Genomic DNA, 12,877 nt, shown 5'->3' with positions numbered 1-12,877 from the left:
GCACATCCTCCCCCTCCCTTCCCTTCCCTCACATCCAGCTCCAATTTCTCTCCTTGAAAAAAACAGCTGCTCTCATGCCAGGACGGCCCCTCCATTTCACCAGCCACCACCAACCCAGAGGCTATCGCCTTGATCTGCTGCTGTATTATAAGCGCTCAGCATTTACTCGAATTGAGATGACTAGGGACCAACTGCTGCTTGGCAGCTAGAGGCAAAGTGGGCTGGCCCCCGTGAGTTTCCCCTTACATAGCTCCACAGCAAACCCGAAGTTTCTGTTCCACAACACTGCATGTTCCTTTGAACACAACCAAGAGGGCTCTGCACGTCCATGCTCCTGATGTTAACACACCTATAAGAGAAGCTTCAAACCAGGTTCACCCTGAATGCCACCTGGGAGCTGCTCAACAGCACTGCAGATGTTTCAGCACATGTTTTTAAATCTATTTCACATCACAGAGTTCAGATCATTGCCGTCAGGCTCAAAGGTGCACCAGGTCCCTTTCTACATCCAGTTTCTTGCAGAAGGGTTTCTACCAGGTCACCTTCCTGCTGCAATTTTCTTTGACAACAACAGCAAACACAGAAGAGCTTTCTTTTTTGTTTTTAAATGCAACATAAGCCAGCCCAATAGCAAAGCCCTGCCCTGACTTCAATTCTCATAAACCACACATAATCGGGGGTGAGGAAGGACTAGGTAGAGAAGGTTAACAGAGAGAACATTTCATTTGTCACCATGTCCTCAAGTAACCTACTGTTGCTGCTGAAATGCTATTGTCAGTGAATTCTGTAGCAACACTGTGACCGTGACACGGCTGTCCTACCCACCCCCACCAGCGAGGGAGCACCCGAGAAGGAGATGGGGAAAGACAACATGGAAGTAAAGCCCTACACAAAGCACAAATCAAATTATTCACCCACTTGTTCCCCTTCTGTGCTGCCAGCACTACCTTGGCCTGATTCGAGATTACGAAGGAGCCCAAAGGCACACAACCTTCCACCAGCCCCACTTCTCCTCTGAGGGGTCCAGCTGCACACGAGTTTCCTTACACCCCCCAAGCCCACAGAGCCACGAGAAGCACGAACCTGTCAGGAAAGTGTCAGGAAAGAAACCCCCAGCTGGAAGCGGATGAGGAACAACTAGGATGGGGTGCAGGACCCACTCCCCCGACCCAGAGAAAGCGGAAAGCTAACCCACCTCTCCCGGCACCCACCGGGGGGCGGGTGGGCTCCCACTCCCGACAGGAGCCCGGGCAGGAGCAGAGCGGGAGTTGCCAGCAACCGCGGCCTACTCAGCGGCCCCTACCCGCGCCCCTGAAATGTGTGTGTGTGGGGTGTGTATCTGCGTGTTGGGGGGGGGTGGCAATCTAGGGCAGGGCGAAGCTTCCCCCGGGCGGCCGCCAGGAAAAGTAGGGCAGAGCCGCCTCCCCTCACACACCGCCCCCCCCCCCCCAACCCCTCCGCGGCCGGGAAGGGGCGGTCCTGGCAGACACCTACCGCCGGACAAAAGCACCCACCGGCAAGAGGAACTGGCGACGGGCCCGTCCCGGGGGCCTCGGGTCGCTGAGGGAGCAACGGCCGTCCGCGGACCGTTGGGCGGGGGAGGGGCGCCGGGCCTCCCGCGGGCGCGCGGGCCCACCGCCGCTGCCGCGCGCGGAGGGCGGGCGGTGAGAGAGGGAGGGGGACGCGCCCCCCCCCCCTCCCCTCCCCCGACCCCCGACACCTCCCCGCGGGTGCGCGCGGCCCCGGACACCCCCCACCCCATACACACACTCCCCCACCACCACCCCTCCCCCCGGCGCGGTACCTGCCCAATGTGCTCACAAAGCAGCAGCAGCAGCGGCGCCCACCACCGTCACGTGACCGCCCCGCGCCTGCCTGCCTGCCTCGCTCGCTCCCTCGCGCTCTGTCGCTCTCTCTCTCTCTCCCCCTCCCCCCTCCTCCTCCACGCGCGCGCGAGGCCGCTCCCCCGCCACGTGACGTGACGTGACGTGACGCGACGCGCTCGCCTACAGCCTCCCCTCCCCGCACAACCCCCCCCCCCAACCCTTTACCCTCCCGCGCGCCTCGCCCCTCACACACCACCAGCGCACGCCCATCCACCGGCCCTTCCGCCTAACCCCTCCGGCACCACGTGAACAAGGAGAGCGAAGCCGGCCCCTTTCCCCCGTCACGTGACCTGTTCACGGCGGGCGAGCGCGCGCGCGCACACCCCACCCACCCCACCCCCACCCCAGGGCGCGCGCGGCGGAAGGGGACGGTTGGCCCCGCCCTTGGCGGCGCTGAGGGAGAGGCGGCGCGGGTCGCGCCTCCGTGAGGGGCCGCGGGGCCTCCGTCCTCCCGGTGGGCCTCGGCGCCGGTTTGTCGCCGCGGCAGGCCCCGGGGCAAGGCTGCAGCCGTTCCTGGGTTCGCTCCGTGGAGGGTTGACGCGCCGGTGGAGCCCGACCGGGAAGGGGGCTTCTGCGGGGACGGGCGGTGCCGCCTGAGGGCTTTGTCAGGCCGCGGTGAGGCAGAGCCCCAGCGCCCCCCGGGAGCAGCCTGGTCCCCGGGTGGGCGGGTGGGTTTAGGGGCAGGGTGAACGTTCAGAAACGTGGCTCGGTTCCTCTCTCACTGGCCGAAGGAGCGGTTCAAACCAGGAGCTTTTTTTTTTTTTTTAAGGTTTTTACTTGTTATTTTAAGGTGGGTTTTTATTTTCTGCCCTGCAGGGTTTTGGCAGGACTGATTATGAGTGGTTTGTGTCACAGATTAAAGCCTGTTCAGGTTGCCACATTATATTCATTACACTTGGTGCCTTGGTCCCAGACAGTGTTCAATCTGAGCCAACACAAGCTTTCTGGAGCTCCCTTGTTCCTTCTCTGGTTGTTCTCTTGGGGGCTTCATCCCAGACCTATTTGATATCCCAAACAATCCACCTGACTAGAGAATCAAAAGGCTCCTTCACATTTTCTCTCCGCAGTTGCTGAGACCAATGACTGAGTGGTCAGGCAATTGGAACCAATTCCGTGCTTACATTAGTTTTTTCTAAGTGTTACACTCTTTTGCTACGCTGGATGCAGGGAGGCACCCCATTGACATGGAGGAATCCCAGGACAAAGGATAGCTGTGCCACAGGAGGAAAAGTTCAAGGAGAGTATGCTAGGGATAAACAGAGAACGGCAAGGGAGTGGCAGAGCAGAGGTGTGTCAGAGCACTTGGTGCAGCTTCTGGCAACCTAAAGAGAATGGTGACAGGACAGATGGCAAGGAAGGAAGGTTGCTTGAGTCCCTGAGAAGAGGAGTTTCAGGTGGTGAGCCAGGAAAAAAATTAACTTTTTTCCCTTTAGGCTTTTTCCTACTGTGCATTTTTTCCATTCTGTACAGAATCTCTGGTTGACTGAAATGTAGCGGATTTACCCTTCCGGCATCCCGCCTTTGTAAGGCCTGGCATTTTACGGCAGGGCTCGCTTAGCTGATGCGGAAATTGGTGCCTGCTTGGCACTCTGCTGAGCAGGCAGGGTTGGTGAAGACGATGGGGGCACCAGATATCAGACTGTTTGTTCAGCCCCTGGTGCCTCCAGTGAGATGTCCTATTATGGATTTTGACCTTTTCTGTGGTGTTATTTCCTTTGCTTCTGTTCGCTCATCCTCTGTCCCTTGACCCCATACCCTCCACATAAGTAGAGAGGGCATCAAATCTCATTTTACCCAAAGCAGTATCTGAAAATTAATCGGTGTTGTTCATGCTTCTGCCTTCTCTTTTTAGAGTAGACAGATTTAAGTGGCCTGCATCCTGGACTGACCTTGATATTTATTACATAGATGGGTAGGAACTACAACAGTTCCTACTGCTCAGAAGCAGCAAGACCTCCCTATTCCCATCTTTTCCCGATAAGACAGAGGGTCTTTTAAAGCTGAGTTGAAATTCAGACCAAACAGGGCACAGGTAGTGTTGATTTTCTTGAGGCAGCTGTTGGTATTTTGTTTTATTAGTATTGGGGGGAGGGAATTAATTATAGCTCTAAACAAAGTTTCACAAGCATTGTGACAAACATGTCTGCGGCTCCATAATCTGTGCAGATTTAATCAGTATTATTAGCATTCTTTCATCATGACTTGGCAATCCTTTGCTAATCAAGATGGATATTTGATGTGCAGCACGGAACAACAAAGGCTGAGAGCTCTTGGGATGCTGTAGTCAGATGGTGTGGTGCCAGCTGGAGTGTGTCTCTGAATATCACACAGAATCCATCCCAGGAGCATTTGGAATAGGAGAAAATTAGACAAGGATACCAGGACTAAAGCATTGTAGGCTCCTCTCTGCTGTACAAGAAGTAAATATAAATGAGAAAATGGCATCTTTCACTGCCAAAGCTTCCAGAGGAGAACTAAAGGAATAAACAGATGGAGGCCTGGGGATATAGACCCTCACTCCAAATATTAAGTACCTGGGGCTTGGAGAGGAGACCCTGCACTAAACACAGTGGTTTGACTAGACCTGGCAAGCAAATTCTACCTACTGCCTGTGTCAGAACTTTACCTGCTGTTACAAGAATCTGTGACCTTTTCAGTTTTCCAACTACTAAAGCATAATGCAACACAGGTGCAGATCCCACCAGACTGTGTTTTTAAGCTTACTTCAGGATTGCTTTTCTCAGTCACATACTGTAGATTTCTTAGATAGCTAGCACTCTGGGTACCACAGGCTGGAAACCACCATTCTAGTGCTTTGGCATTCGATTTGCCAGTCACATTTGGGAGTAGGGGGAAAACACTTGTGTTAAGAGCATCACCCTGTTCCTAGTTCAGAAGTCTGCTCTACCTCTGTGTTGCAGACAAGAAAGAAAAAACACGTATTCACAGGCTGGGGCTGCGGTGTATCTTGCCTCTTGCTAATGCTCTCTTCTACTTTCCACAGTACCAACCCTTGCCTCTCAGACTCATTGGAAAATTAGTCCAACTGAGCTGAAGTTCAGAGCAGTTTTTCACAGTTTAGTGTGAAGGTTTTATTTTCTTCGTGCCTGTTGTTTCCCACAGTTACATCACCTCGTTTTAACAAAAATACTCCTCTTCTCTGCAAACTGTTCTTACAGCTTTAACCCATGACACCTACATCAACAGCACTGCCTTTCTCCAAAACATACACCAGTAGCCTCAGAGAGACAACATAATCCATTCATACCTGGGCTCTGTAATGGAGAGGCTTCGCCTGAAGAAACCAAGCTTGACTTTCAGGTTTGAGTTGAGTTTGCAGGGAATTAGGAATTCTCTCTAGTTAAAGTGACGTGCAAAAAACAGACTCCACAATCAGTGAGATTGTAAAGTAGGTATGTTCATTCAGCGCTGGGCAGCACAGGGGGTAGTCCCACACTCGGCAGTTCACCTCAAGTTTATAGTCAGGTATTACATATTCACGATATGCCTATACATATGCATGACCTATCCCCGCTTCATATTAAAATTAGCTCCGAGAGGTCATTTCCATAGTCCCCTCCCAACTGCGCCTGCGCAGGGCCTCTTTATGGTGGTCGTCTGGTGGTCACAGAGATGAAGATAGATGACTCCGTCACCGCTAGTAACCTCTTTCCTTGCGCAGGCTCAGTGATTTCTTGGTATTCACCCAAGCCGCAAGACCAGTCTTAGCTGGCTCTTGGGGCCTGCTCCTGCTTCTCATCAAGGACTGTCTCTACCTCATTGGCTGGTTCTTGGGACCAGCTCTTCTTATCAAGGACTGTCTCTACCTCAGCTAATTTCAACAATGTAAGCACTAAACATCATCTTTGTCCCCCCTTTATTATGTCTACTGAGATTCTTTTGACTCCCCTTGTCTCAACAGTGGAACAGTTGAAAATCTTAGATGCAAAGTGGGGCTGTGTGAAGAGATGTTGACCTTGGGCATATGAGAGATTGCTGCTGCATTTAGACTTGGGATGAAACTCGTAAAAATGCTGTCTAGAAATGGGATCCAATGCGTTGGATTGCATTAATATGCATGCAGAAGCAAGGCTGCAGCCACAATTGTACTTGAAAGGGTTGCCATTTCATTTGTGGAAGCAAGCCCTTCTGGTACAAGTGCCATTCACAGTGCTGAAGGCAGGAAGGGTAATGATATCATTTTGTCTAGCCTTCATACAGCCCAGGCCATTAAAATTCTTAACATCCACAGGCTGCATTAGTCTCTCATGTCTCAGTATCATCCTGGGAATTCATTTTGGACTGCTTGATCTTCCTTTAGAGACAGTGTGTGCCCGGAGACAGACCCTCTTCCATAGGTGCCCTCTGCAGCCCTTGGTCCAAGTTTTCTCACCTTGTAATTTGGCTGTATGAAAAAAGTTCAACATATCTGAGCCTGATACTGATCCTGCAGAATCTCGCTATAAGCACCTGTTTCGGGGAGGATGTTGGCAGTTGTTAATCTGTGTAGTGCATGCTCTGCTAATGGTGAGTGCTGAGTTTGTTCTGTCATACTCCCCAATTAATTCTGTGATGTGCCCACTGTTACCTTTATCAGCCAAACAATCTCTAAGAATTAAATAGGCTTTTGTTAAACACACTTATTTTCCACACAAACCTGTTGCCTGGCATTAACTGTATATCTAGCCTTGAATTCTCTATTAACCAAGTCCCTTATCAGTTTTCCATTATTTTGCCTGTGACATCAAGGAAAGTAGTGTGGGTATCTGGTATCTGGTCACCCCTCTGTGCCCTGCTCAAACAGTGGCATGCTTCCAGCCTCTTAAAATTTCCAAAGATTAAAATTCTCTCCATGAAGCCAGAAGTTTCCCTGGCTAGCTCTTAACTTTGGCGGGCAGGCTTGGACTAGATGATCATTAAAGGTCCCTTCCAACCCACAGGTCCCTTCTGACCCAAACCATTCTATGCTTCTGTGAACTCTTGGGTGTAAACACTTCAGGCCTGGTGATAGAAAACCATTTCTGACTGTCAAATGTTACTTCACACTATTTGGTCCATAAGCTAACAACCAGCTATTTCTTCTGTCCCACTGTGACACTACTAGAGCATCCTGCTTCTTAGTTGAACAAGAAGCAGCTATTTTTGAAACACTCCTACTTTTATAATTGTCTGTTAGTCCTTTTAAAACTGTCTACAAGTGGGCCAATACAATTGCTAGGAATTGTTCTTTAAGAGGTTGAAAATTCCTGAAAGCAAAAAAATCCTTTTGCTCGTATAGCTTATGCAAGCTTGTACCAGAATAAATGTAGAGGAATTTGTCTTATCTGTTCCTTTCCTAATTTAAGTTACAGGCAACTCAAAGTTTATCAACCAGAGACACCGGTTGTTTACATGCAGAGCTAGTTCATTCTGGGATGGCTGATTAGTTCAGCTGCAGTGTCTCATAAATGCAAAGCTAATTCAGTTACTGGGCTGCATCAACACCTTCATGCCCTGCTAGAGACTTTTAAAAACATCCTTGCACCATGTTGTACAGTGCCTCTTGCAACACTTACAGAGCATCTGCTTTTATCAGCTGGATTTTAACAGGCCTAGTGGAATCTCAGCCCTCACTTACTCCAGATAATGTAAATGTTCCTGTAATTGATTGGTAATAAACTAATAGTGTTGTAAAGTGGAAACTAGATGTTGCACCATTTACTGTTTTCCCCAAAACTTCATCTTAGGATAAATTACAAGCATTTTTATCCTGTGATATATTTTAGGAGGATGTTTTGAACAGCATGTCCAAGGATATCTGCCAGTTCTGGTTAAATGTCAGTCATCTGCTTTAAATTACAAAAGGGCCATTTGTAGATGGAGCAACTGGCAATAGCAGGAACAAATCAGTGAGCTTAAGAGACCTTGGAGGGCTGGTCAGGCTCCCCTCAGTCCCTGTGAAGGTAGGTGATAAGAGCAAATAGTACTGAAAGCCATTTCCAAACACACTGAGGACAAGAAGGTGATTGGGAGTAGTCAGCATGGATTTACAATGGGGAAGTCATGTTTGACCAACGTCATCACCTACGATGAAATGGCTGCCTTGATAGATGAGGGAAGAGAAGGGGTGTTTCCTATAACAGCCTCATAGACAAATTGATGAACTACGGACTAGGCCTATGGACAGTGAGGTGGACTGAAAACCGGCAGAACTGCTGGGTTCAAGGGGTTGTGATCAGTGGCACAAAGTCCAGCTGGATGCCAGTCACTGGTAGTGTACCCTAGGTCCTGGGGCCAATAGTGTTGAGTCTCTTCATTAATGACTTGAACAGTGGGACAGAGTCCAGCTTCAGCAAGTTCACAGATGGCACAAAGCTGAGAGGAGTGGCTGATAGTCCCAATGGTTGTGGTGCCATTCAGTGGGACCTCAACAGGCTGGAGAAATGGGCCAACAGGAATCTTAAGTAGTTGAAAAAGGGAAATGTGAAGTTATGCACCTGGGAAGGAATAACTCCATATGCCACTGTGGGCTGGGACCAAATATCTGGAAAGCAGCTTGGCAGAGAAGGACCTGGAAGTCCTGGTGGACAAGTGGAACATGAGCCAGCCATGTGCCCTTGCATCAAAGGCCAACAGCATCCTGGGCTACATTAGGAAGAGTGCTGCCAGTAGATGAAGGGAGGTGATCCTTCCCCTCCTCTCACCAGTACAGCACTGGTGAGACACATCTGGAGTGCTGTGTCCACTTCTGGGCTCCACAATACAAGAAGGATATGGGCACACTGGAGGGAGTCCAGCGAAGGGTCACAGAGATGATTAAGGGACTGAAGTACCTGACATACAGTACAGGCTGAGAGAGCTGGGATTGTTTAGCCTGGAGAAGAGAAGGCTCAGGGGGATCTTACCAGTCCCTTACCTCATGGGACTGACTAAAGAAGAGGAAGCCAGACTTCTCAGTGGTGCCCAGTGACAATGCACAAATTGAAAACAGAAAATTCCATTTAAGCGTGAAACTTTTTTTACTGTGAGGGTGGTCAAACACTGGCACAGGTTGCTCAGAGAGGTTGTGAAGTCTCTATCCTTGGAGATACTAAAAACCTGACTGGACATGGCCCTGGGCAGCTTGCCCTAGTTGACCCTGCTTTGAGCAGGGTGTTGGACTAGCTGATCTCCAAAGGTCTCTTTCAAACTCAACTATTCTGTCATTCAGAGAGTAGAGGCATCCAGCATTTGGGGATATGACTTGACCTCTCTGACAATTTCTTATTCCAAGAGTCTGTGAGTAGGGAAATCAATGCCATATGAGCCAGACTCTTCCCTGTTGTCACTTTCTATTGCTCTCTGCAGAACATTCAAGTGCTGGATGTTTTGTTTCCCCTAAGCAGAGTTGAGCAGCCCAGAGCACAGGACTAAAAGTTTTCCCTAAAACCAAATGCACTCAAAGTGCAACAGCAGCAGCCTACTGTATATATACCAAGATAATAGGGAAAATAATTTTTTTGGAGTCAAAGTCTGTTTATAGAGGTAAAAAGCTAAAGTTGGCTTCCTGCGATTAAGAGGAAAGGGATGCCTCTATAAATGCACATGACAAGTCATCATTACTCCTAGAATTTCTTTCCTGGAAGGGAATAAAGTCTCTATGAAGTGGTTTTATCAGAGACCAAGATCAGAAGCTGTCACAGCTTAATAGTCTCTACTGGCATCCTTGCTGGCTGGGCTGCTGCGTGGTGTCCAGCAGCCCTCAGAAGCAGGAAGCAGTCTGCCTCCACAGTGCGTGAGGAAATGGCTCGTGCTTTCCCAGGTGTTCTTCTGAGTGCTGACCAACCGTTCCTCACCCTCTTGGCTTCCAGACCTCTTCTAGGGTTCATATACATGGAGGAATTAGCCAGCATTACTCCCTAGGTGAATACTTACCTAGAATACAGCAGCTATATGGGGAGGAGTTTTACAGCAACAGTGCTGGTCTGTCTCCCCAGAGGCAACCTTAAATCTAGCCTCATCCTTTCCAGTTGTCTAGAATCTGTGGAATTTATACTGTAGATGAGTCCGTGTGCCTAATGTTCACCATGCACCAGACACTGCAGTGAGTCTGTGGAGAGAGGAAACCCCTGGAACAGGGATACTTTTGACAACAAAGGAAAAAAAAAAAACCACAGGCACTGATTACAGGGGCTACAGATCTTTCTGATGCGACTTCAGCATCCCTGGAACATGACCCTTGCTCTGTTTGTGTCTTTGGCACAAACAGTCCAAGCAACCATCTAGCTGACCTTTTGACCACAGCTCTGCACTTAAGGCCTGTGGCTTCTCTCTTGCCTCTACCAGCTCATGGTACACCTTAATGAAGAGGGAAAGGCAAGACTCTTCGTGCAGGGCGGTACTTTGGAGCAGCTGATCAGTAGCTCCCAAATGCATTATTGTCTGCAAGGTCCCTTGAGCCTTGCAGGGGGCTGAAGGCATCCTGGCATTTGTTCTTCCAGACGAGGAGGCTTGGGGCGCACTGAGGAAGTTGGGAGACAAAGCACAGAGGTTCTTGTTTTCTAATACTCTGTGAACTTGCTCTCTTCCAAACTCTGAAAAAATGGCCTTTGCCCAAAGAACAGTTCAAGCACTGCGTTCCTGGCATCTCTTGATTTATTAATCCATTTACTGGGCCTTGAAAGCACCTTGCACTGGAAAAGACTATACTGATCCTCCATTCAGAAGCAGACAGGATGAGTACAGCTATGGCTAGGAAGAACTAAAAGAACGAGTGTGAAACTATTCCCACAGTGCTGTCTTGGTTTGGATTCCTTGTTCTGCAACAGCGGTGCCAGCAGCTGGCAAGAGCCGAGAGCCCAAGTCACAAAGATCAGAAGCAAAATACACCCAAGAAGGGAAGTGATGACAGCCAAGCAAACCTGCAGCAGCTGGGCTGGGAGTCAAGAGTCAGGCAGCAGATTGAGTGTTGAAAGGGATAATGTGCACTGCCACCGTGTTTGTAGTGTACAGTAAAAGAACAGTTGACAGCAGCATAGACCTGCTGCAGGCTCCAGGCCAAGGAGTGCAATGGATCTCATCTTGGTTCCACAGCCAGGAGTGACGATGGCCACACAAGCACATGCCAAGCACAGCCAGTGAGAAAGAACTGAGGGAACCTGGACTGTTCAGTATAAGGAGTGAAGACCATGGCCATGAAACAGTTAAAAAATCCCTTCCAACAAGAAGAGATGAGCTGCCCCACAGAAGGGAACAAACTGCTTCAACTGCACAGGGTGTGGGAAAGCAAGGGGAGCTGCAGGACAGATGATGGGACAAAATAGGTGGACGCTAGAATTAGCTGCTAGGGGAGGATTTGGATTCTACTGCTGAGATTTAAGCTGGACACACATCTAGGAGGAACTTGACGAGTAGTGACCATCTTGGTACTTCCGGACATCCTTTTTGGTCCTGCACATCAGCTGGATGCTGCACTCGATGGAGCGTCCGATGCAGCTGGGAAGTTAGTAACCTTCCATGCCAGACCCCCTTCTACAGCTTAAAGTAGCTGTCCCCTCACCCTCTTATGAGGCTTAGGGGTAGAAACAAAAGTGTAAGCCTGGCAGGGGACCAGTTCTCAGTTAAGCAGGAATAGCAGCAAGCGTGACCATCTAGGAATAGAGCATAGCTCACAAGCAGTTCAGCTCCAGCTGCCACACTGAGGGGTTGGCACAAGCTCATCCAAATCCATGGCCATGACAGGAGACAAGCCAGGAGTCACAGGCTGTACTGCTACTGATGCCTTCTAGCCCCATCCCACCACACATCTAACACATCATCTCCTGCATGTCTCCAGGGCCAGGGATATTTTTTTTTGCATCTCTCAGCTCTCAGTTTGGTGTAGAGCTCAGTAGGATGACAGTATAGTATTCACATGTTTTTTAGACTCTCCTTTTCCCCTTTTGGCATCCACAAGCACAGTAGTGTTACCAGAAATGCTGGTCGAAGAAACTCTCTAAGTCTCTAAGACTCAATTTTGGACTTTTAGAAAGCAGGCATTATTTATTGCAGCGCTGGATGCATGGGGGATAGTTCCTCCTAGCGTGCATACCGTTACCTACAGCAAACAAAGCTTATATTGTTTAATATATACATATTCGCTACATTTCCCAGAATTTTGTACATATTCATGTTATTTGCCAGAAATTATTTACATAGCATCTGCCCTTTTGGGTGTGCACTATTAAATGGGTCAGTGGTCTTTCAGGGTCTTCGAAACCCCCTGGTGGTCATATTCTTGGTGTCTGCTAATTGAACTCTCTCTTAAGGCATGCACAGTGTGGGTCATCTCAGGTGGTTCATCTCTTCTTCCTAGCTAGCTGGTCCTGGTAGGTTTTAATCACAAAGCTCAGCAGAACTTAAGCCTTCTTATCTATTTGTGCATACTGTTAACAATGCTCAAAGTTTTCTTACATACCAAAAGTTTCAAAGTCGCTCAAGCAAGCCTAAATTAAGCACTACAAAAATACAATGGAGTCTTTCAACTCCAACCTTTATTTCAAGGCATCAGTAATGCCTGCTACAGGGAGCCGAGATGGTGCAGCTGGGGACATGGTCCCCCATAGCTTGCATACAAAGCTGCAGTTTGTCCATGACCATAGAAACTAGCACCTCAGGGTGAGGCCAAGTGTGAAGATGGGGAAGTAGGAACAGCTTTTAGGCACATGATCTTAGCCTTAATCTCCTAAGGACACTCCTCCAAAAAATAACCTTCCTCATTCTAGGCAGGGAAGAAGAGGCAGTGCAATAGGACAGCTGGACAGAGGCCTCGCTCTCCTATGCAATGGAAATATGGTGGAAGATCCAGTGCTACAGGTGCAGTTTTGGTACATAAAGTCTTCCTGGAACCCTTAGTCTTATAGAACAAATGAGGTACCAGAAGAAAACAGGAAAGAGATGCTTTTAAGAGTGTAACAGTCCCAACTCTGCCATTAGATACATTTCTTATGGAAGAAGCAAGGAGTGTTACTGCAGCTGTATAGAGAACAGGACTG

At 49.1% G+C, this 12,877-nt stretch overlaps 1 protein-coding gene across 5 annotated transcripts in view; it reads right to left on the bottom strand.

Annotated features, from left to right (window-relative positions):
• Window positions 1-2,144, bottom strand: part of UBAP2 (ubiquitin associated protein 2) — a 186,807-nt gene extending 184,663 nt beyond the window's left edge. Inside the window, exon 1 of one of the 5 annotated variants that reach the window (XM_049795053.1) lies at window positions 2,080-2,144. The gene's annotated coding sequence lies outside the window, so the exon portion shown is untranslated. The other 4 variants (XM_049795056.1, XM_049795054.1, XM_049795052.1 and 1 more) reach the window with 4 other exon arrangements.
• Between the last annotated feature and the right edge of the window lie 10,733 nt (window positions 2,145-12,877).

This window comes from Accipiter gentilis, chromosome Z, assembly GCF_929443795.1.
Source record: "Accipiter gentilis chromosome Z, bAccGen1.1, whole genome shotgun sequence".
NCBI classification, from domain to species: domain Eukaryota; kingdom Metazoa; phylum Chordata; class Aves; order Accipitriformes; family Accipitridae; genus Astur; species Astur gentilis.
Note: the sequence above shows the minus strand (reverse complement) of the source record. Positions and strands in the feature narration are given on the sequence as shown.